The sequence below is a fragment of the Corvus hawaiiensis genome, chromosome 2, assembly GCF_020740725.1.
Source record: "Corvus hawaiiensis isolate bCorHaw1 chromosome 2, bCorHaw1.pri.cur, whole genome shotgun sequence".
Lineage (NCBI taxonomy): Eukaryota > Metazoa > Chordata > Aves > Passeriformes > Corvidae > Corvus > Corvus hawaiiensis.
The window spans coordinates 73,379,962-73,405,732 of NC_063214.1; the positions used below are offsets into that span (position 1 = coordinate 73,379,962).

The following is a 25,771-nucleotide window of genomic DNA, read 5'->3' on the forward strand; positions in this document are numbered from 1 at the left end:
ATTTATTTTCTAGCAGATGTATATTAGTGATTGTTTAATATAATAGCTTCCACTTTTAGAAACAGCTGAACAGTTTTTTTATCAGTTGTATCCCAGAATTTTGTCCTGAAGATTTCAGGCCACTGTTAGAATTTGATGAATTTATAAGGAACAGATAACAGTTCATTGTAACAGACAGGAATCATTTATTTTACTGTAGTGATATCAATTCTATCAATCCCATAGTACATAAGCACAAAGCACCAAAGTAGATTATATATCATCCCAATCAGAAACATTTAGACCACATTCTTTAAAGACCCATCTGATTCATGAGAGGTTTACAAAAACTGTTGGCAATGTTTAGTTTCATCATCAAGTACACATATTTTGTTTCAATCTCCAGCAAGGGAGTGTAACTACTTTGTGGAAGTTTAAAGCTTGACCTTCATGAAGCATCTTGGGTAAAATAATTGAAATGTCTGAGATTCGTAATATGTGTAGCAGGGGATTCTTTGCTTCTAACTTAAGCCACTAAAAAGATATCTAGTGTAAGCTAATATTATAACATCCATCAGTAATCAGCAGAGAGAGACAGCATCTAGTAATTCATCCTGTTTACCCTAGACACCTACCTGAGGAAGGATCAGGTCACCCTCTAGCAAACTCTACATTCAATCCACCAGCTGTGGATGTAGCCCACATAAGACTAAATGTCTACCTTATGAGAGCTAATAAAGTGAGATGAATCATACTCTGAGAATATAAGAGGATAGATTTATGTTTATTCTTTATTGAAAGAGACTTTTTATAACACTGAGATATCCCTTTGATTTGTGACAATTACTATAGTTTTCAATCCTATATTCTGAGGCAATTTCTGTATTAAAAGATATGTTATTCTGATGCTATAATTTAACAAAGGTATTTCATTTGCAAGTGTTCTTTATCAAGGTACACAGTTTCTCCCACTAAGGAATTTGTATCTGCTAGATATTCAGCAGTAAAACTGCTGGGACTGAGGAAGTGGCATTTAGCTGGAAGAAATGAAATGTTGAGTATGCAAATGGGTCATGGATGTTCGTTTGTTCTGAGCCTTGCAGGAAGCATGTCTTTATTCAATACTGCACTTACTTGGGAATGACCCAGAATATAAAATTTGTGCATTTACTCATCTGTGCAAGTTAGGATTCCACCAAAGCATCAGAGATGTTAAATTAGACAGAGGGATAATAGCAGATTATGAAAATCACAAAAATATTGGGAAAATGCTCTGTCTTGACAATTCAGGGGCATTCTGGGTTTTTTTTATGCTAACAACCTGTAGCTATGAATAATGTGTTCATTTGTTCTCAATGTTTAGCCATGTGAGATTAGTCTTGTAAAGATGGAAGAGTCTTTACAAGTAAGGAAGGGACTAAAGTGGTAGAAGTGTATGGGTGGATGCCCTACCTCTCTTTAAAGATTTGCAGATTTGCAGTCTGATTCACTGAGAGCAAGTATCTAGAGGGGAAAAAAAGGGCTCTTAAGTCCTACACCAGTATTAATTTAAAAATAGCTGTACAGCATTTCATGTGAGGTATTCATCTATCTCTCCTTTAATTCTAGATATTCATTATCATTTAAACCGTTGACACTGATATGTGCAAAAACAACAAACATAATAATTTTGAAGTATGTCACGTCAAATGTTTCTGTTTACAGAAAGACATAATTCAACAAAAAGGATATTTTAGTTGCTTTGGAAAATGATTAAAATTTCAGTATGCAAGTTTCTGCTGTTCTCACAATACAGACTGCTGTATTTTTACGCTACAGCACAAATCAGCAGGCACAATCTTGAATGTGGTCTCATGAGACCAGAAATTTGAATTTATTTCAATATTTTGAGGTTAATGATACTTCTCTGTGGCCTGTTTTCTTGCCTATCTCACTTGTGTTTTGATGGGCACAGACAAGTCCTAAATTCCAGAGAACTGCTCAGATGCTTCTAACCATTTTAGGAAAGGAAACTGACTGTCAGAAAGCAAATGAAGAGGGCAGTTGGCATGGGATAATGATGGCTTCTGAAGGACCCCGGTCAGAGGTAACAATTGAAAATCACAAAAATGCATAACAATTGGCCTCGCTGGCTGGAATGGATGAAAATTATTAAAACCATTCCTGCCTGGAGTCTTCTTGATAGCTATATCTAATTCAGCATGGAATACACTTTCTAACTTGTTTTAATGAAACAGAAATGTTCATCGCAAAGAGATGAGCACTTCAGATTTTAGAAATAATGCATAAAGTAGCCATTTATTCCTCTAAATGCCTCGACTTTTGAACAGATGATTCTGTATTGGACAGGAAATCATTTGTCTGTAAGAGTCATCTAAGTGCCAAAGTATAATGCAATGCTCACCAAATACCAAAACTCTCAAAATGCTGGCTACTGAAAACTTGTTATTGGAGATGCAGAGTAATCCTACTTTGCTGGAGATGTAGAATAAGGGCAGACATGCCATACAGACAGAACCAATCTCTCATCTTATGAGACAAGCTATTTTCCTCAGATCCTAGCTGAGAAATTTTGCTAGGCTGATAAGCATCCTGGATACCTATGCATAATGAAGAACATTTTCATTTTCCAGTATGATCACACCAGCACTTATTGTCATGGAGATACAAGTAATGTATGAAAAGGCCATTTTTCTCAAGAGAAATATGTTGATATTGTGGGTTTCAGAAATAAGTCTAGAAAGTGGCATGTTCCAGTGCACACAGGTGTAAAATTTAAAAGTACATAAGAATATATATTTTTTTATATTTTAGGCCATTATTCCTTCTTGAAGTAGAAGTCAGGGCAGAAGTAGATAAAGGGGCTTGGTCATTCCACATTCCCACAGGTGAATTTCATCTGCTGAAGACAAACACTGAGGTCTTCAAGGAAAGATGCTGTGTATCTTTTCTTAGGAATGAACAGAACAATGGATTCAGGGTTATTATTGATATTTCAATTTGAATAGGCATTTCCATCAGTTGTGTTTCTAAGAATATCCTACCAATTAATCCTAGTGCTTGACTGTTTGAAAACTACTAGCTCCTGTAAGTACAATATTATAGAAAGTGGACTTTTCAAAGAGGCAATATCAAGATTTTCTCTCAATAGTTAACTGCAGCTACTGTTAAATCACTTTGGAGTACCTACGTTTTCATGAGAAAATGCAAGTATTGTCTGCTCCTGCAATTTGCTCCTGAAAAAATGAGGGGAGACCTCATTTTGGCCTTCCAGTACTTAAAAGGCAATTTGTAAAAATTACGTACAGTGGCTTTTTACATGGACATATAGTGATAGGACAAGGGGGAATGGTTTTAAACTAAACAAGAAGAATTTTAGATTAGATGTGAGGAAGAAATTCTTTATTCAGAGGGTGGTGAAGCTCTGGAACAGGTTGCCTAGAGAAGTTCTGGATGTGCCATCCCTGGGAGTGTTCAAGTCCTAGTTGGATGGAGTACTGAGCAAGCTGATCTAGTGGGTGGCACCCCTGCCCACAGATGGGGGAGTTGGAACTAGATGATCTTTAAGGTCCCTTCCAACCCAAGCCTTTCTATGATTCAGTGATTCTATTGACTATTTCTACCAGTAACAAGAAATGCCTGTATCATAGCATGGTCTCAAAAGCAGTGTCTGTTTAAAAAGTGAACATTTCATACTCTGTTATCTATGGATAACTCTCACTTTTCTCAGTTCTGCATGGCAGAGCCCTTCACATAGTTTAGCCTCTAACTCAGCACAGCATATGTGCACAGGTTTAATATTAAGCATACCTCGAGACCCATTTAGATCCTCAGGTCAATTAAGAATTGCATACAACTTATTTGCTAAGTCAAGCATGGGTTGAAGTGCTTTGCCAAGATAGGATCTAGGTACCTAGAGTGAAAAATGGTGTATTCAGAAAGTTCTTCAAGGCAAGAGGGGAGAAATAACATGACAATTTTTTTCACATATGATACAACTGCTCAACCTGGCTTCATGCAGATTTTCCTATAATTCTTTCCTTCCCACATTGCCCCATGGCCCATTTTACTTTCTCAAACTTTCTGTTTCCCTGCTTGCAGCCCTACTCTCACATTCTTGCACCCACAGTTCTCTCACACACAAGTTCTGCAGCTCTTCCCTCTTACCCAGGAGGAATGCAGCACAATGTTGGGATGCCTGGGATGATGACTGAGCAGACTGGCCAAACTACATCCTGGCTGAGCAGATGACCCCTGAATTCAGCAGGCTTTGACTGGAATCTCTTTCTAGCACAGATCTTGTTCCTTCTTTATAGTCACCCATTAATGTGTCACTGTTGCTTCTTGTTTGTCTGTCACTAAATCAATAAGTAGCATAAGCAACAGTAAAAGATAAAAAACTTACCAGGACTGGAAGGCTACTAGGATGTAAGACTGTTAGGATGCCATATTTACTTAAATGTATCAGACTGAAAAATTATTTATAGGAACTATTTATTTCTTAGTTACTTCCACAAAAATTTAACTTTTGTTTCTTGTTTGGACATGACAATACCAAGCTTGAATAAAACATGACAGTGATGCAGCGAACAAAGATAAATACTGTCCCACTGAAAACTGGAGAAGTTGCCTAGGAGACCTAGTGAGAGGAACTCACCCTGATTCTCCACAGGACTCCTGACACCACTCAGTTTTAGTGCACTAAAATTAATCACTGTTATTAACCACTGACACCTGCCTGCTACATCCGTAGGTGCATCAATCTTGATTGTTTCCTCCTCACTTGGTATTATGTGAAGACTCTCTCACAGTCTGTGGTATCATCATTTGCACGGACTGTGAGTTAGTTCTCTTTACAAAAAAACAGGTGCAAAGCATACTCCAAATGTACTTTTAAGTATAGATAAACTATAAATTATTAATAAAGATACATTATTAAGTAAAAGAAATTAAAATATCCCCCATAAGGGGATATCTTCGGGATTTACCTGAGAGTTTAAAACTGTGATAGATGTAAGAGGCAAGGATTAATATGGGAAAAAAAAGATCTATGTAAATAGTTGCTAAGGCTAAATCTATGCATATCCAGAAAGTGGTGAACAAGTCCAAAACTGCTATCTTGATTGATCTGATATGTTACATTTTATCACCACCTGTAAAAGATATTTTAATTACTCAAAAAAAAGGAAATAAAAATGCATATATTTACTGTGTAGTTTGCAGTACAAAATATAATGAAATAATCAAGGAGTGCAGTTTATGTTGTACTCTGAGGTTTGCACTATGATCTTTGTGGCAGCTGAATTGACAGGGGATTTGTTTGGGCTGGTACTGAGGTAGCAGGTGCCCTGCAGTAGGAATGTTTGCATCATCAGAAAAGTGGGCAAGTGAGCTTACTTCATCTGTCTTTTTCCCAGGGTCTAGCAAATTAATTTTAAAGCCTGAGGAATCAAACCCCACCCTTCATTCTCACCAGTTAACACCAAGTAAGATGGTTGCTCTCACTTTGTATGGCTGAGTTGCTGCTGAAAGTCCAACAGCAGGCCTTCTTCTTTACAGGTTTTATTCTATTTTCCTCCACTTTGGTGCTTTTGGCTCTTCTTTTTCAGTTCAAGTTCCACTAATCCATTCTCTTTTCCTGGCTCACCACCAACATACACATTATCCATTCTTTTTCTTGAACCATATTCAATGTCTCTTGTCAAGCTCCACTGCATATTCATCCTTTCCTCTTTGATGCCTTCCTAGAGACCTTGGTCTACCTTAACTGAATCCCCAGCCCACGGTCCCATAAATAAACCACTTTTATAAATTAACGACTTTTAATTTATATCTGAAATCTCCCCTTTTTCCTATCTTCTGTTTCTGCTAGAATTTTGCTCTGCTTCCAAGAAATCATAGGCAACAGAAGTCATGACCTTTCTTCCTCACCTTGGTATACATTTCCATTTTCCTCCCCCTTTTACAGAGGTTGCACTATTTTCTGTCATAGACATTGACATTTCCCTTTTGCTGTCTCCTCCAAATTCCATCCTCATGCTCCTGTTCTATTGCAGCTTCTCACATCCTTTGTTCCCACAGACAACCCTTCTTTTACTCTTCTCCTAACCTTCACACTCCATTTTGACTTCCCCCTCATGGTACAATATGCTTTAGAAGCTTTAGTCTTAGACAGTGTCACCTCTGACCTTTCGTTCCTTTCCAAGTACAGCTTTAATTCCCTGCTCTATTTCATTGTAAATTCATCAAATAGCTTGTTTACAATAAGAATTGGTAATTCTTCTCCTCTCTTTTCAACCCATACCCTCTGCAACACAGCCTTTTGCCCCCTGCCCTGTGTGGAAACTGTTCTTGCTGGGCACACCCAAATCCTCTTCCTGGCCATTCTTGTTCATTCTCTTTGGCATGTCTACCATCTTTTATGCAGCTCTCTGGCCATTTCTTTATATAAGATTACATGCTCCCTTCCCATGATATTGTCTTCTACTAGTCTTCCTTTCTCTTCATGCTTTTGTCACATCCTGCGTAAATCCACAACAAATTTCTTCCCCATACAGGAAGGAGTTATGAAAAGGCTCTTCTTCCTTTAGATTTATATTATTCATATAAGAAAATGAATTGCAGGTGTTCAAACACATACTTTCCTTAACTTAGACCACCTTTTCCACTTCACAAGAAATTCTGCTTGGTGGCCTTCTACTTGCTTGTAGACCCCTAGCTTCTTTGCAAGTTAAAAATGCTAATTATTTTCTAACAGATACTTCCCAATAATACTTTTCTGAATAACTGGATCATATTTTCATCTTCATTCAGCAGAAACACATTGTAAAAATAAATAAATTAACAACACATATATTGTAGACCCTATCTAGACATTGCCTAAGTTTTCTAAGACTTTTGGCAAAGCCTTTTCAAGATGAATTTCTCTCCATCCTCTCACTCAGTTATTCCCTTCATACACACTAATACTCAAACGCAAATCAAGTCCTTCATCCAATCCTACCTAGCTTACTGTAGTGCTGTTTTCTCCACCATTAATAAACACTGTTGCTGTTGGATTGCTGTAGCAAAGACCATCTGCCAGCTCAGTGCTTTCATAGTATTTCCTTTCCTTCTCCTCTTGTCTCTTTTCTTGCTTGACACAATAGATGTAATAGCAACCTGTGAACACTATTCACCCTTTCCATATTTTACTTTTTTCAATTTTCTGTTGATTATTGGCTGCACAGCCAGTATCAGGACTTGTTCTTTTATTTCGTTTTCAGATAAGCTTTTTTTCCCCCAAGCTGCCCTTCATGGTTGCCTTAACATCTGCAAATGTAACTTTTCCTTTACTAATTCTCCATTCCAGATTTCCTCTCTTTTCTGTGAAAAAAAATCTTGAAAACCTATTTTATCACTTCATTGCTATAAAGAGCATGCTGTTATTAAAAATAAGCATTAAGCTGGCAGGCATAGCTGTATTGCTCCATCTATGTCCATCTACCAGTAAGTATACACTGTTTCTTGTTTTGTGGTAAAATTGTATGCTCTTTAGGGCAAGGACCAGCTTTCTCCTCTGTGTTTGCACATTTCTTAATACAATGATGTCCTGGTTCATGACTCCTACGTGGACAAGTAAATAATAATGATAATATCTCCACTCTTCTTTCTACAGAGCTCACCCACTGAGCTGACGGCCTAAATGAAACCCAGGGTGATTAATAATGCATTCTTTTACTGACTCTTACACGTTATTATTCTTGTCACCTGTCAGGATCCACTTTGAGGGAAATCTGTTGTTTTCTGATGAAAAAGGGAGTGAAAAAAAGGCAATTTCTTCTGCCCATTTCTTCTGAAAAGAAACTAAAAATGGGTGAATCATAGTGACAGTCATGGAAGAATTAACCCCCCCTCCTGGAAAGCAGTCCCATAAGTTGCCAGAGATTTGAGGGATTGTCACAATAATCCCCAAATGTTATGTTAGAAATACAACTTTCAACCTTATTCCAGAATTAATTAGTGCTCATTACTGCATGGACATTTGCCTGCTGAAAAGACCAAAAGACCAACAACCCTTTTCACGTAGGCTGCTGAACCATAAGTAGAAGATAATGAATTTTGGTTCCTACCAGCCTGTGCCAGATTTGAAGCAATGACCTAGAGGTGAGGAATTCAACATCTCATTACCACTCCCCTGAGTAAAACAGTTCTCGAATCATAGGATGAAAAGAAGGAAGGCAAAACCAGGCCTTCCTGGTGTGAGTTAAAGGTCTGCATGAACTTTGAATTTCAAAGCTTTTTCTCAATCATTAATTTAGTTCAACTTAAGTAGACTTTAAAGTCTTTAAATTAGATGACTGAAAATCTCAATCACCAAAATAAAAAGATGTAAAAACAATTTCAAAAAGCAGGGGCGGGGAGTTGCTGCCTCTTGCTCCTGTAGACCCATCCCCCTTCCATTTCTCTTTGTCACAACAAGCCCGATGAGGGAGATCGGATTAAATATGATTGCCTACTATTCTGCCTCGATGACAGCTCACCTACCGTGCTTTCAAAAATAAATGTTGTGGCTGGGTTTGTACAAACTTCAAATGTGTATTTGACCTTTTAATGTTTTGTTTAGTTTTGTTGATTTTTGCTTTAATACTTGAAAGTTTTTTAGCTGAGGAAAATAGTCAGCATAGTTAACTACACAAATGGACCAATTTGCATATGGATGCTTTTGAGATCCTCAGACTGATCTTCTCTATCAGTGGACTGATGGAAAAGCTATTGATAGATTGCAATGAAAAAATGCACATTTCAGCTGTTAATAAATGGGTCTTAGAAAAAAATGCTAACAGATTGTCAACTGGTACCACAGAAATGACAGCTAAAAAATAAACATAATGCAATCTAATTCATTCTCACTAAAATTTAGACCTTTTGCTATAATTCTTTATATAAAACTTTCCATTTTTTTCCTTGACCGTTAATACTGATAATTATATCTGTATTTCTTAAGAATATTATGAGTTGCCATTTCTGCATAGTAGCAGATTGAATTTATTCACCTTACGGATATATTATTATCACAGATAATAACTGCAGCATGATAATTATCATTAATTATTCATTTGGATTAAGAGGCAAATAGGCTTGCATTCAAGGGTCTTCCAGAGCAGTGTTCATTGTTCCAGGGCCCTGTGTGCCAGTGTGACTAATTCATACTCCTTTCAGTGCTACTGTTGACATCTGACCAGTCCCATATGTATTTATTTCAAAATATTATAAAAGGAATAAGTGCATCATTTCAGGACATAACCACTAAAATAGACATATGGTTCTTTTCTGCCCTCTGAGTGAGAGTAAGCAATTTTCTATTAGAGGAGATGCTCGCAGAGTATCATTTCAATAGATCTGTATGTATGCCCAATCTTTGCATTCCTATGTCATCCTACTTAAGCTTATATAAGCCATATATTTACATAATAGCTTTTAGCACAAATAATAACATGTGAAGCTGTACAATTTGTCTTTCACTGAACATAGTATTTAGTCAAACTGATTTTAATCCATCCTGAAGCTGAACTAGGTTTAATGTACAAGGATCTTCTAGTGCAAAGTTAGAAAAATCTGAGGGAGGAAAAAAATTAGGAAGAAGGGGGGGTATGGTTGATGAAAAAGGGACAATAAATAATATAAATGCTAATTCCTTTCTGTGGATTTCACCCAATACTTATTAGCAAACCTCTTTCTCTCTCAGTCCCTCTCTAATCTTTGCCTCATATCTAAAAAAATGTCTTGAAGGTAGTAACACGATCATCTGAGGACCAACATGACAGCTCCAATATGCACAGAGTGATAAATGTCAGTCTGGCTTTTATAGCTCTGAGGCTGCACTTATATATGCCTTCTGTGACTTACTATCTTTGCCTCCACAGATGATTCCTTTTTATTGTTAATATGTCAGCATGGGTCTGGTGCTATTCAATATTAATTGCTCTCTAATAGTCTGGAACCCTCCTTCTCTTACCCGTTTTAGTTTGTTCCACTGTTTCTAAGCTTAATTTTAAGGTCACGTCCCTAGTGTTCTGCAACAAAAGCAGCAGACTCCATGTGGAGCAGTATGTGCTTTATCAGATGTAAACACAGGACAAGGAAAGAGGAAAAGATGCAGAGACAGCAAAAGGAGATAGTGGCAACAGTGATGATAAAATATATTATGAGTATGTCAGCTACAGACTGCAAATTCCAACAGGAAAGAAGAAACAATCAGGGCAGGTTTTTATCCTAGTAGTAATTCCTTTTTGCACTCACATGCACCACCAATATATTGTTGGCATGGAGATGCATGTGAGGTGGAGAAATAAAAAGGTACTTGCTCAAAAGTGATAGCAGACAAAATATGCTTGCAGTTGTACCCTTCAAAATATGTGCCAAGAAATCACTCTGAAATTAGAAAGGAAGTGAGAAGACAGCAGAGTTTCCCAGCCTGCCTCTATTAGTTCGTCTGGGTAGAGATACACCTACTGTATATTTGATTTGAAGTTTAAAGCAGGGGAGAAGGAAGGAACTGCTTGCTTAGAGGGGGGTAATGCAAGCTGGGGACACAAGGTGAGCAGTCTGAAGAAAAAGGTCTGCCATTTGTATTTTGGAAACATCTAAAGACCAGCAACCAGAGTGGAGACATTGCACCAACATTTCATGAGTCTTGGCACTGCAGATGAATTCCTATTCCAACTACCCAGTAAAAGAGGTCAAATGACATTAGTACATCAGGGCATAACTGATATGTTGAACTGGCAGAAATAATTGCATTCTACTAATGAAGGGGATAGGAGCTGATATCTGTATTTATCAAAGTTGTGATATTCAAGATTTTTTTTTCCAAACAGCTGTTCATCCATAGAGTAGAGAACAATGGGGAAGAATTTATTCATTTTTGACAGTTTTTTGGGGAGCCAGGGATAAGGCTGGAAAACAAAAGTGGCACAAAATTATTAGAATTAATTCTAAAGTGCAATACTATACAGCAGTACGTGACAACACCACTTTGGTAAAAATTGTGCTGCTGATATGTGCAGGAATCTACCAGAAGATGTCAATAGCATCAGTCCAAAGTATAGCTTCTTTCAGTATAACTTGTGAAGCTTGGTGTTGAATCCCAGCCAATGCCAAAGGAAAACAATGTTTTTCTTGAAGCCTCTCATTCTGTACAGAACTTTTAAGCCATAATAGTATGAACTTGGAAGAAGTGTGATTTTAGTTCATTAAGTAACTTCATTTTTATAAATAAAGCATTTTAGCATTCAAGCTTGTCAAGAATACAGAGATGAGTGTGAAAACCTCAGTCTCTTTCTCTTATGTATTTTTTGGTTATGGTTCATTGTTTGTTACCAAAATAGCTGAGTCCCTGTAGTTCTTTTCTACAATGACCCAAATTTATGCATCTTTCCTTCAGAGGGGTTTACTAAGTCAGAATGGTGGCGTGCTGATTTCTTTAGAGTTAAGCGTCAGCATTGTTGGCGGTCCAAGATGAAGGCAATGAAGGAGCCAGTTCTGATTGCAAAGGAGGCTGCAAAACTAACTCTCAGTATGAGTTCATGCTGAAGAGAGATACAGGAACAGGAATTTTTCTGTTTGAAAATGGTCTAATATATACTAAAAGCAATCTAAGAAATCTTACAAATAAGTAATTTTAAAGTTTCAAATGCTCATCACCTCATTGAAGGATGTCTCCAGTGGAGAGGATTTTTTAGGTTTTTTATCATTATTTACTCAATTTTAAATCCCTTTTGAAAAGGGAGAAAAGATAACTGTCTCTTACACTGACTTCCTCATCAGCAATTTCCAGAAAACAAAATATTTTGTGCATTAAAAAAAAGAATTTTCATACCAGTGATTAAAACCCAGATAATTTCATTCCTTAAAAGAATGAATAGCTAAACTAGAGTTCTTAATGGCAGCAGTTCATTATAAGCAAGTTCTAGAATAAATTTTACAAAACCAATTATTTTTTCATCTGTTAGAATGTCAGAGCATTTTACTCTCGGTTTCTGAGAAGTCTGGTAGTACTACTATGTAACCCCCCTCAAAACAGGAGTGATTTTATTTCAAAGGTTGGCATAAATGTCATAATTACATACAGTATTTGTATGAGAAAACAAAGTAGATCAAAGAGGGTGACAGAGAAGAGACAAACAGCCACAGCAACAGAGATTTCATACTTAGAAAAGGAGCCAAAATAAACTATATTTGATCTCTGTTAACACTGTTATAATTTCACCACGAATAATCTCTGGCTCTTGTGTATTACTTCTAATCCTCCTCAGGTACTGGGCTGTCTGTCTAAGCCGCTTCTGTCTGATGCTGTCATCATCCTGTTCTGCTGCTGCAGCACTGAACGTGTTGCAGGCAAATGCACTCTTGAGCTCTCTGAGGATAATTTTAGTCATATCTAAGTTGGCAGGACATGAGTGAACTAGAACAGATGAATAACAAACTGGGAGTGACTGGACATAACTGAATATGGAATTTTCCACATCAGCAAGCAGAGAACAAAAAAAAGTAGCCAAAAGCTGACTATATCCCAAAGTTACAAATACTGACATTTTGAGAAGCGATCTGCACAGGATTGCATCATTATGTTATAATATTTTTCTCCTCAATTTCTGATCAAGCCCATTAGAAGAGGCTTCTTGACTGTTTGGTTGGGTTGGGGTTGTTTTCAATTTATTTATGGAAAGATATTTTTACAGGCTAACCCAGTTAAGCTTGACAGCTTGTTTACAGTAGGACCCAGAAGACACATTATTCTATGCACAACAATATAAATATACATTTGAGATGCACACTTACGCTCATAATATTTGTTAAACTTCTGAAGTGTACAGTTATCAGCTATCCAGAATGATCTAACTCTATTTAAATATCATGAAGGTAGAGAGATTGTTTAGCTTGCTAAGATGAGAATGACTGATTATTATCATAATTAGCATTTAGTGGTTTAGAAAAATTGCATAACAGTTACTTTCTTAAAAGTTGCATAACAATCTGATACAAGAGGTTTAAACTGCATAACAAAGCCAGAACAGTGTTTTATCTCTGTTTGCATATTTCCAATTTGGGCATCCAGACTGCCTCAAACTGAAATTAAGTTATGTAATTGGCCTTTTCCTTAACTGAACCTATATCTACCTTATTGATTAGAGTGGACAAATAGGAATGGATTTAGAGATCAAAACCATTTTTGCTGAGAACCCGAAATTCACTTTGTATTCACTGTGGGAAAGGGGCTTGCACTGGTCCTGGGAGGTACAATACAAGTACTCTGCTTTTCTTCCCTCTGGAAGAATCTCATGTGTGTACGCCATAGCTGCTTTTGGATGTGGCTCTAACCACTTGGAAATCTCTCCAAAAGAGCTCCCCTCGGTGTGGCCAAAGGGCTGAAAGAAACCAGGACTCAGAGTAATTAATGCTGTCTTTCAGTAAAATTATACTCCCAAATCCAAAAGGAGTCAATACTGACAAATAAAGGCCCAGCCAGCCTGCTCTCTGTCTGGAAGCTCAGGAGAGATCTGAAAGCAGCACTTTGTATTTCCTTATGCCAAATCAATATCTCCTTTAAAAAAATAAAATCTATAGATATTTTTTAATATTTTGTTTTTAATTACTTTATTTAAAGACTGCAGTGTGTGATCACAGGTGAATTATTAATCTGCTGCCCCACTGAGGGTATTAATACTGTGAAGCACTAAGACACTCAGTAGCAGCTGCAAAATACATTGCTCCTCAGCCTTGTTTGCTACTGCCTTAGAGTACAGCAGTCAAGAAAATATCTCAAAGTTTGTTCTGTAATTAAAAAAGGATTGTCCACTGCCAGAACACAAAGCTATGCTGGAAGTTCATTTTTCTCCATCTGTGCAGCATGAAACTTTAATTGTGAAACAGCTTTAAAAAGTCCTATGGCATAACCTGAAAGGAAATGAGCTAAAGTGTGGGATGGAGAGCATTTACACATAACTTTAGAATCTGCCCCTAGCCTCCAAGAATCATGGCTGAGTTAGAGACGATAGGTTAGAACAAGCTGCTGCTCCATCCTCCTTGTATTTCCTAATCAGTTCACGCTTCTTTTCAGAAGCATACTCCTCTTTCCAAACCATTGGATAGTGCTTATGCTATTCCTATTGCTGCTTAGTTCCCTTTATCCTCAGGAATGACTGATGTTTGATACAATGAAGCAGAAGAATTTGTTTTGGGGGTCAAGTCTCAGTGCACAACTACTCCACCTATTTTATCACAGTTTGAGGTCCTCTCTTTTGTGCACACTTTCTACCAATATTTACTGATTAATGCATCCTGGCAAAAACATATCAAAGAGTAGACTTGCATGGTACTTACCTGAATATTCATGGAAGATGAATTTGAGGGTAGCACAGCTTTGACATTCAGAACTTTACATACTCATTCTGTCAGGGAAAAAATATTATGTTGTGTCACAATGAATTCAGGCTTCGATTAAAAAGCCACCCAGTACTCGGGTGCTTAACCAGCTGGCTTGGTGCGTACAGGGAATATCTCTAGGTCCTCCTGAGCTGCACACCCCTGTGGAGGCACTCCAGAGGGCTCCCACATCTCCATAAGATCCTGGCACTCCACATCTCCACAAGGTCCTGGATCTCCGTACACACGCACTTGTCAGCACCCACAACTAATTGCAGAGTGTCTTGTGCCATGTTGAGACTCTTCTACTTAGGAATGGATAGCAGGGTTTGAGTTCCACATTGCCACAGCCCACCAGGTTTCTGTCCTAAAACAGTGCCTATTCAGAGAGCGCTCAGCTGTCTCTGCAAAGCACTGAGCTGTGTAGTAGGCACGAACTGCAAGCCACCAGATTTGCACAGGATATTGCACATGATTTTTCTAGCCACAAGTTTGGTTGTCTCTAAACAATCAGCACCAAAAGCATCCCTGGTTATCTTGTATTACGAGAACATTCTTGGTGATGAGTTCATAGTGTTTAAAAGTTCATTGGAAAATTCACTGAATAATTAAGGAAATAGTGATCTCTTTGTGGCTATTTCATGAGCAGAAAGAAAGGTTAAATCATGGGATAAATTATTCATTGTGAGTTATTCACTCAGCTTTAATAGTTTGTAATTCCGTAAAGAGCTTTGCTTAAGAAATGCACTATATAAATCAATCAATAGCCCTAATAATATGCAAGAAGGATTTTCCCTTTTGTGATCTGCTTTTCAATAAATTGTACCCCCTTGACACTGCAACTACCATCATATGACCATTCTTCTCGCCTCCACTGCCTCAGCCCGTCTATCACTGGGCCACAGCTGTGACGTTCAGACACGCAGCCTCCTTCCCCTTCTTACCACCTTAACTCTTTTCACTTAAGGGTCCATCAGTGCTTTCATGTCCTTTAAGCTTCTCCTTTATATAATTATTTTGTTAAGAACTCAAGCAAACACAGTTGCACATACACTCACACCTAGGTGTTTTGTTACAACAGTTAGTTACTTCACCAGTGCATTGGAAACAGCATCATGGCACAGGCTTCATGCTCTAAAATCAGCTACCCTCTCTGCAGCCATATGGTAGAGGTGTTGAAAGACCCTGCATCTAAAGCCCCTCCAAATTCTTACATCATGCCCGCAGTGCCTTAGGGATTGAGGGTTGGAGGAGACACAGCTAGGTCTGAGTAAAGCTGCAGCAACACATGCTTCAGGGAACGGCATCTGCTTGAGAAAATGCCTGGGTGCTCTGTTGGCTTGTGCTGCCCACGTTGGAGTATTTGCTGTCACAGCCTTATTCACCCTCAGTAGTATCCACCCAGTCAAGATTAAAGGGAGTGTGAATACGTATACACACACCAAATCACTGCGCAGCCATACCCTTAGGCACAAACAGTTTTACTGCTCTGGGCAGCCTATTTACTTCCTCTCTCCCATGCTCCAGCCCTTGCTAATTCAGAGGAGCCGGACACTACAGCTCCTGAAACGAACATCAAAACTCCCATTAAGTGGCATGGGCAGAAGTCCAGCCCTTCTAACTTTCTATTAGAGTCAGATACAGATCCTTTATATTATTCACCTCCTTTTTCCTCCCAGTGCAATCCTCATAGCAACTTCCAGATGCCACCTTCATGGCAGCCAGTACATCCCTTCTTCCATACAGAGGTCATCCAACTCAGCAGGACTGAGAAATGTACAGCCTCTGAGGCTGAGGTGTTTGTTGATGGCAAAATTGCTGGAAAGCAAAGTTAACAATACTTTTGTGTCCTCTTGTCACCTCCTCTCATATGTCCTTTTGGTCTAACTGGTGCCACTTGACACTCTATGTCATCCTAAATTTGGCTACATGGGAATGTTTTTTCCCTCTCCTGGTGAGGAAACTCAGTAATGAGGCACTGGAACAGGTTGCCCAGAGAAGTTGTGGATGTCCCACCCCTGGAAGTCCCCAAGGCCAGGTTGGATGGGGTCATGAGCCACCTGGTCTACTGGGTGGCATTCCTGCCTCTGCCAGAAAAGGGGGGAACTGGATGATCTTTAACGTAGCGTCCAACCCAAGCCTTTCTATGTTTCTATGATTAATAGGCATATATTAATATACTATGTTTTCCCAGTTAATTCTTTTTCTCTTACCTGCCTAAAATAAAATTTACATTTTATGACTGGAATCAAACCACTAATGTTTCAATAAAATCCCTCAGAAATTATGACTACTGACATAATTTAGATTTTTTTAGGGTATAATTGCATATATTGAATCCAATGATTAGTTGTACTGAAAATATCAGATATTTATTGATTATTGAAATATTTATTTGACTATTGGTAACCCGAAAGATTCCTTTTGGGGCACACTTCAACTCTTCTATTACTGATTCCAAACATACTAAGAAAGTGCAAAGACAATTGACACGTGTATAGCTGACTCATTCTCTCTATGTCACTATTTCAGTTTGAACTCATTTTTCTTTACTCTGTATATTTGACCTGCACCAAGTAACTCAGATGAGAACCTTTAAAATTTTCCTGTGGTTCCCCTAACAAATCTCCTGCACAGTTAAACACATCTTGGTTTTTCCAAGCCTTTTGGCTACTTATAATTTTTTGTTGACTAAGCATCTCAAACTGTATGATTTTCAGTGGTTTGTACTCTCATTTTCTGAGCAACCAGTTTGAAGCTTCTCAGTTCAATTTTTGGGAGGACAGAGTAGCCTCCCTTCATACTGCACAATGTTCAAGCTCTGAGTAAAACATAGATTGTTGGAAGAGTGATTGAAGTAGCACAGAAGAAGTAAAGAGTTAGATTCATTTCTTGACCTAGGGGGATACAAGAAAATTTAAAGAAAATGGTCAAATAATTAACACTGTTTATCCCACACAATAAATGAGGATGGTAATCCATGGAAAAAGGTTACAGATCATATTACTAAAGACTGTACCATAAGGTGTCTGCACCAGAGGGACAGATAGATTGCATATGTATAAGTAACGTTAACTGTGTTTCCCTTTGAAGTTTTTCATTCCCGATACCATTCTTTGTCTGTAAAACTTGCATGTTAATACTAGTATGGTCTATTATTTATTTGATTATTTCTTTATTTTAAGGTAGATCCTTGTGTTCAGTCCTCTAACAAAGAAATAAATAAAATTACTCATTTTTGCTCTATCTTAGCAACCTATGAAACAGGCAAGTAGAAAAGATAATGGGTTCTTTTTAAAGTATATACAGAAAGATTAGTCAGGGAGGTAGACGTATTGCTAGTGAAGGAACAAATCTGACCCCAGAGAGTCTGAGTTTAACCTTTTAAGCACTCCTCCTGCTGATATTTGTGAACACTACCATGAAGAGCGTTTCACTGCATATTTGTACCATTCCTGTATTATATATAGTTTTAATACCCCACAAAATAGGAGTGCTGAACCATGTCTCGTATTTTATTGTGCTACTAAACCATTATGAATTAAGTATGACAGATGCCCTCCTTTTCTAACTACAGAAGTTTTTTTCCCAGCTCAATCACAGAGCATTTCCATTAAAAGCTCAAGACCCCATCTCTAACCCTGGCAATACCTTCTCCACATGATTAATTATTTTACACATTGTGTAGTCCATTAGGGAAGTGTCTGATGGCCTCAGGACATGGATATCTGGCCTTTATATGCATTATTTTGCCAAACTCTTTTTCTTCTCTATCCTTTTGTAGTGAAATAGAAAACAGCATATTACTTTGGTTTTTCATTGCCATGTTTGTTTCATCCATTTATAATTAATATTTTTCATAAAAGGCATTAACTTGCACTTTCAATAATGTTTTTTTTTGTAAAGATTCAAATACCTTATCCAAAGATAAATCTTACCAAATATCAAGTAGTTCCAGAAATATATGTAAGATCAATGAAGTCTGTAGAAATATGTGTATCTCTTATTAGAAGATTGGATCAAATATTAGTTTCACAATGATAGTGTTAACTAGGAAAAAAGGTGTAGATATTGAGATCAATAGCAGCATAATGGAGAACAGTGCTGCGCTCCCACTTTGTCCTGCTGATGTTCAATGGTGCGTTGTCTTCAGTTTGGGGAGTTCTTGTGGGAAAAAAAGGATGTAACTGAACTTTGTGTGCTGTGGTAATAATAAACTCTGCCCTGCAAAATACTTTCTTGCCTTCTTGTATTTCAGATACAAAATAATAATCTTTTAGTTAAGGGAAGCACGGGGAGATTTCTAAGATATTTCTTATATTGTTCAGTATGCTGCCACATACCAAACTGGAGAAAACAAATATAATCCTGGCTGTTGTGGAAAACCCTGCCAGAACTCCCTGTATTTTCAAAACAATCCAGACTGCACCAAAGACACTGGCGTGAAGACAGAAATGTCACAAAATCTTATTTAACTGGTTTTCACTCATTAAGAGAGACCATACCTTTCTTTTCTCCAACATGCTGGAAATCGGACCACTGTTTAAATCAGTTGGGCTTGTTGATGATACCAGAGAGCACTAAAATATATCTTATCTATTGATTTATGAGAGATTTGGTGTTATGATTTTGGCATTGGGTTTTTCCATCTGTTGTAAAGCACCTCATTCATCTGAATAATTGCAACAGACAGTGAATATAGAAAATATATAATGAAAGTTTCTATGTTGATCTTGACTTAATTATCCATACCACTCCCCCCCCCAAAAAAAAAAAAAATTTTAACCTGGAAGCTTCAGATAAAGTAAGATTTGTTTTGTGACCTTTATATCAAATTACACTTGTCAGATGTCATGGTTATAAAACTTCAGAACTCAGGATATTTTAATTTCCATTGTAGTTAGTAAGAGCTGAGGCAATACACCACACAAGACGACCGAATATGAAAATGTTGGTCTTTCCCCATATGAAGCTGTGGTGAGTATACACCTCATTCTGGGCACCTATCTAGGTGCCTAAATTTGGGTGGAATGAACACAGCTTTCAACCACATTACTGACTTTTCTTAGCATTATGTTCTACAACTTGATTTGACTAAATTCCTTTTTGCAGGAGAGATGAAAAACATGCCCACTGGAAAAAAACTGTAGGCCAGATTTAAAACTCCCCACATAAGTTCTTCTCAGTCTTGCCCCTGCAAAACACTTTAAATGAAATTCTTGTGCTGTACTAAGTCAAGAGCACATCTGACCAAAAATAACAAAATTAAAAAAAAAGACCAAATTCAGTCACAAATCTTCATCCTCTGACATTCTAAATTACTCTCTATGGTCAGGTTCTTAATGTTTTGACCAGTTTGTCTCCAAAGGGAGATTTATCTAAGTCTATCAAGTATCAAGTAAACTTCAACCTCTGAGTGAGTCACGTTGCTTAGTGAAGAGGTGGCAAGAAATACATGCCTTCAGACTGAGATTCATCTGGCTTATTCCTGAGATCTCTGTTAGGACGAGAAAAATCATAATCTGTAAGTGACAGTGTCTCTTCATTGGTTGCTCTGGGAACTTAACAGCTACTTTAAATGTAAATGTAATAGTCATCTACATTTGGTCGGTTACAACACACAAGTAGGCAATTCTCTTCTGAATTATGGATGCATCTACAAAATAACTCAATTTTGGGATTTCTTGAATCAAAACTTGAGTTTTCTGAGTTTATATCTACTAGAGAAAATTGGAAATGAAAAAAAAATGTTCCGAAGGCAAGTCTGATGTTCATTCCACCAAACTGGAATGAAAAGGTAAAGCACTGGCTTTCCTTATAGAAATAAAGTTCTTTAATAATGACATGTGGCCCATCACACTTTTTCCTCTAAACAATTTTCAATTTTATTATAATATTTTAAATTTCTTAATAGAACATAAAATTAAAACTTCTGCCTTCAAAATCAAACAAAGAAGTTGAAATAACTCTTTACACCTTGATTCAGAAATCTTACGGTATACATCTAACTTAGGACAGCTGCATCACATCCTCAGCACACTGAGCCCTCTCCATGAGGTACAGGGTACAAGTTCCCATTCAGATGTGTGAAACAGAGCCAGCTCCCCATGGTTATATCTATAGTTCCTGTCCCAGAGCATGCTCTGGAGTTTGACCCTGCCAGATATCTCTGGACTGCTCATGGCAGGACAGGCAGCATGGCAATCTTTCCCAGCCTGTCCTTGTGCCCTGCCAGTCATGTAGGCAAGGGCTTTGAGTATCAGAGCCACTCACTGAAAGCATTAGTGGTAGATGTTGGTGGCTCAAAGTGGGGAGTATTTGAAGTTCTCGTGACAGGGATGTAGAGAAAGGCAATAACCACAGGCCATTCTGCTTACTCTCCCAATTGTCCTCTCTAATTTTCTTTTAGGAGAAGATTCCCTTTGCTTCCTACTCTCTATCCTTTCTTGCTTTCTCTTCCACTCTTTTTATTGCTGCCCTCTCCATCACAGTACATCAATGCCACAGAAAGCTTCTGAATTGCATGCAAATCAGGACACAGAATTTGCACTTAGCTGAGTAAAAGCAGTAGATGCAATCCAAGTGTCTTTCTTGCTTAGGTAAGTTGTTGTTCCCCAGATACAGTGTGTTCTGGGAAGGCAACACCATGCCAGCTTGTAAAAAAAAACCAAACAAAAAACAACTTAAACGGGAAAAGGCTTTCTTTTTTCCTGAAGGCCATGTTTTTACAGTCTGTAGTCACCACTGACTGTAGCACAGGCTGTGTGCACCACACCTCAGAAAACTGAACCAGTACAGTTATAGTTTCCATTCTGGAGCCAGTCAAGAAGCTAAATGTGTTCCTGATCAGCTCAGAGACACTGCTGTGTCTTTATTCTAGCATTTGATATTACATCTGGAACTGTTAAATAATACATTTTAAAGATATATTTAGTCTTATTTATAGCAGATGTGGCATTGCAAATGATCTGCCATTCCACCCTACCTTCCCTTCATTCTCTGAACACCTACAATAAATTTTCATTTTAAAAAGATTTTCACTTTCATTTGAGTTTTCAGATATCTGCTCAGTGTTGTTTCTTTTTCCTTTCTATTTCCTTTTCTGTCACAACCAGGTGTATAAGCAATTAGCTTATACAAATTTCAGTGGGATTTTTTTTTTTTTTAAGATCATAGACCTATAGGGAATATGTAGCTTTAAAATGTATCACAGATTTACACTGAAAGATGCTCCATAAAAGAATGGCACTACAAGTTACATCAAACAAGCAAACATTTGTTATGGGGACAGTAAAATTTACTTTTCACAAAAGGAGCCTACAGTAATAATGCATTCAATTCTATTTCCCAGAATGCTTCTTAAGTATGTTAATAAAGTCTTTATTGTGTCTGCTTATAAAAGTCGCCACCATTTCCCATTAGAAAGTCTCTGTTTATTCATCAAACATTTACTGACAGTGACTGCTGGGAGCAGGCTCAGATTTCCACTCCATTACACGTTTGTGGCATAAAACACATTAATTATAGATATATTACAATATTCAACTCATTGAGGAAAAATTAGATGATCAAGGCTCATTTTCCTTGACAATAAGCAAGTTAATGAAAATACTAATTACCTGATGATGAAGTGGAGCCTTCAGGATTGAACGCTTAGCATCTGTAGAAGAGCTCTGTGAATCTAGCACAGAATATTAAAGCCAGAAGCACTGGAAGTCTAAAGGGTGGTTCATGAGGTCATCATATGCCCTTTAATCACAGGACAGAGAGTAGTTAGTTCATAATATAAACTTTTATATGCAGCTTTGAAGGATGTCATGAAAAGCCACACCAGCACAGTGTTCATTTAAAACTAATTATTTTAGTAAACTGATAGGTTTTGAATTAGTAGATACATTGTCTAGCTCAACTATTTTAAATTAACTGTGGAACCTAGCAATGATGAATTTCAGTACACAGAGGTATGAGAATGTTGGAACGGAAAAGAATAAGACACAGCCACATGACTTCATTTTCTCTGGTTTCAGACAAAAGTCATAATCAAATTTAATGGCATATGAAGTTAAACCATTTCAAATCCAGGAAATTTCTTGTTACTTATTTGTCTTTATTGCAACCACTTCTGCTTTTGTGCTTGTATAATTCTTTTTACCACTTCCACATTACACTGTAAATTGGAATCCCTAAACTGACGATGTCATTCTTGGTTTGTTTCCAAGATCAATTTTACTTCTCATCTGCTTTTGAAATTTTACCAATACAACTGTGTAATTCTTGGGGCTAGGAGGTTCCCTTCACTCTGGACTGTTTACACTGTCTGTTAAAGACAGAATTATCATTTAGGTTTATTCAATTTAGTTCATTTTTTTCCTCAATTACTGCATTTGACAACAACTTTTTAGCAAGTACAGATTGCTAAATGGGATTCATAGTCAATAATAACAAAATATTCCCAAAATATTGTTTCTTTCTGAAGATAGTAATTTTCATGTTTTGTTAACAAATTACCTTCTTAAATTTTCTGCAATCATCAGCACTGTATCACCTGATAAAATAATATTGTTAGCTTCTAACTGCCCTAAAGCCCTGTTGTATGTCATGGAAATATTTTCAATGTGATTTATTCTAATGACACCTGTAATTGTAATATATTGTTTTTCTTATGAAAATATAAAGCTCTGTAAAGCTCACAACCTTCTTCCTGGGAGCAGGATATTGGGGTGTTTGCAGAGTGCCAATACCCATAGAATCACAGAATCACAGAATCATAGAATCATAGAATCATAGAATCATAGAATGGCCTGGGTTGGAAGAACCTGAAAAGTCATCTAGTTCCAACTCTACCGCCATGTGCAGGGACACCTCCCGCTAGACCAAGGTGCTCAGAGTCCCATCCAACCTGGCCTTGAACACTTACAGGGACAAGATACCCACAGCTTCTCTGGGCACCCCCACAATAAAGAATTTCTTTCAAATATCCAATTAAAACTTACCCTCTTTTTTTAGTTTGAATTCATTTCCTCTTGTCCTGTCACTACATGCTCTTACAAAAAAGTCCCTCTCCATCTTTCCTGTTGGTTCCCTTCAGGTACTGGAAGGCCACAATTAGGTCTCCCTGAAGCCTTTTCCAGGCTGTAAAAACCAAAGTTGTTCCCACCCTCTATTCAACTTGGTGGCCATATTGGTAAAGGGCTCCCCACTGTAGAGAAAGGCTTCATGGAAATACCATGCAGGTCTTGAGTTCGGTTTTCGTCTCCAAGCACCTTACTTATAGGTTTGAAACATGCAGTTTATGTCCTTGGTGTAGACCATTACTCCTGCTTTGTAACTAGATGTTATCTGTAGTACCATATAAAAGCAGCCATCCAATATCACTTCCTGTTTAACAGGAACATCTCTATGTGACAATAATCCAACATCTTTCCAAGGCATTTCAAACAAAAGTCAGTTCTGAAATAATTTTGAATAAATTTATTTAAAATGTTTCATCCCTCCTTTTCCATGTAATACCTTTTTGTATGACTTCCTGAGAAATCCCTGGCAATAGACTTCTGCTGAAATTAATAGAATGAGCTTTTAACTTGGCAAAACACAAGACAAGTCTGTTAGCTGGTATAGAAGACCTGTGGGGTATACTTGTTTTCTGTCAAACAGAAGATGGTGGAGAGTGCCAATGTAAGAACTTAGACTGAAAAATCTAAAACTGTACTTCTTATAATAATACCCCACAGGTACACCAGTTTCTTTTATACCAGTTTTTTTCCTTTGGACAGTTCATGGTTTTACAATTCTGCAGGTCTATTAGGAACATTTACAGTGTCTGCTTTACTTCAGACAAAATACCCTCCTATTTTGCCTCTGACAGTTGTCAGAAGGGGCTGCTCAGGAGAAAATAAGCAAGAATGCACTTCCATGAGCTTCCACACTCAGCTTTCAGAGATGTATAGGGTGAATGCTGTTAATTATCTGGCACTTCTCCACACAGTTTATTATTTGTTTACTGTAACTTAGACATGCAATGAAAATGGAAAATAAGTCTATCATCTAATCTACTTTTGCAGTCTAAAATTTATCATTCTTACACTATTCAAAATAGTTTAATAGCAAACTTACTGGTTGAAATCAGAAACATGGTATAAGATTAGCATTGCAGTTATAACTTCAAGCAATTTTGCTACTTATCCAGTCCACAGGAAGAAAGATGTGCCCAAAAGCCTGTACATGTACAGGTTGTTAAATGAGAAATGCCATGGAGAAGGTGGTAACCTTATCTTTTATATTAAGTGCGTATGTTCAGACTGGAAGGGATACACACATCCATTTGGCATTCATAATCCTGAAGCCAGCTGTGAGTATAATATTCCTTGTTAGCATTTTTATTCTGACAAAAACAGGAGAGATGTTGACTCTTTTTTTTGTGTAAAAGGTAATGCTCATTTGAGAAACAGGATATGAGGATTCCAGGCCTTTCCTATGGGATTTAAATCCCATAAACATATGAGGAGAGGCATTTGTCAGGTAGTACAGGCAAAACAGAGGAAAATATGAAATTTGTTAGGATTCAGACATGAGATAGATGCGCTGTACTGTGTTATCAAGCCTTGAGCGGTTCTTACCACTTCCTCTGCAAGAATGTAGACAACGTATGCTACACATACGTTGCTTAGTATAGCCACTCCCAGGAATCATCCTGCCCTACAGGCTATGTGCTATAGAATGGCTTGCATTTGTTCTAAGGAATAACTCCCTTAAGGCCAACTGGCCACCTTCACAGTGCACAACATTTGGTCCTGGCTCCATGCCTTGAGACCCTTGGCCAGGTCTTGATGCCGTGATGCCAGCGGCTGACTCAGGGGCTGGGCACTGGGTAATAGCCCTGCGTGCCACAGTAACAGAGGACAGGTGCCGAGGGAGAGTGGGAGGCTAAGCGAGGTCCAGGCAAGGCTCGCTTTAGCCACCGATGGAGAAGGCCCAAGGAGAGACGAAGCAACGAGGGACTCTTCTCGGGGGGACAGGAATGGGTTTATTGGAGACAAAAAAAAAGGGACCCATAAGAGCAAAGCAAAGTCTCTGACAAGTGGTTTTCTACCCCACTGCTCAGGGTGGAGCAACCATAGAACATCCAACAACAGAACAGATAAGGGGTGTTACATAGGCGGGGATTCATACAACTTAACCAATGGGGAGAGAGGTAGGCAGAGAGCGTGAGCAGGGGCCAGTGGCAGAGTGATGGGGGAACCAAGGCAGGGGAGAGTGGTGGCCATTGTGGACGTGCAGGGTGCCATGTCTTTCCTGCCTTGGCCAACGAACTTTCTTGCCAGACAGCCTGAGGGTGTCTATGTTGTGGTGGGCAGCTATCTTAGGGTTCCTGGGCCTCATGAGAATT

General features: G+C 38.0%; 2 long non-coding RNA genes across 2 annotated transcripts in view; one reads left to right on the forward strand and one right to left on the reverse strand.

Moving 5' to 3' along the window:
- The window catches only part of LOC125322143, a 179,454-nt gene that overhangs the window by 112,137 nt on the left and 41,546 nt on the right, over positions 1–25,771 (forward strand). The window lies entirely within an intron of this gene.
- Positions 1–25,771, reverse strand: part of LOC125322144 — a 135,246-nt gene that overhangs the window by 67,849 nt on the left and 41,626 nt on the right. Inside the window, exons 2-3 of the long non-coding RNA XR_007201868.1 lie at positions 22,005–22,134; positions 14,344–14,411 (exon numbers count right to left, since the gene is read on the reverse strand). This is a non-coding gene — a long non-coding RNA (uncharacterized LOC125322144). The remainder of the gene's footprint in view (positions 1–14,343; positions 14,412–22,004; positions 22,135–25,771) is intronic.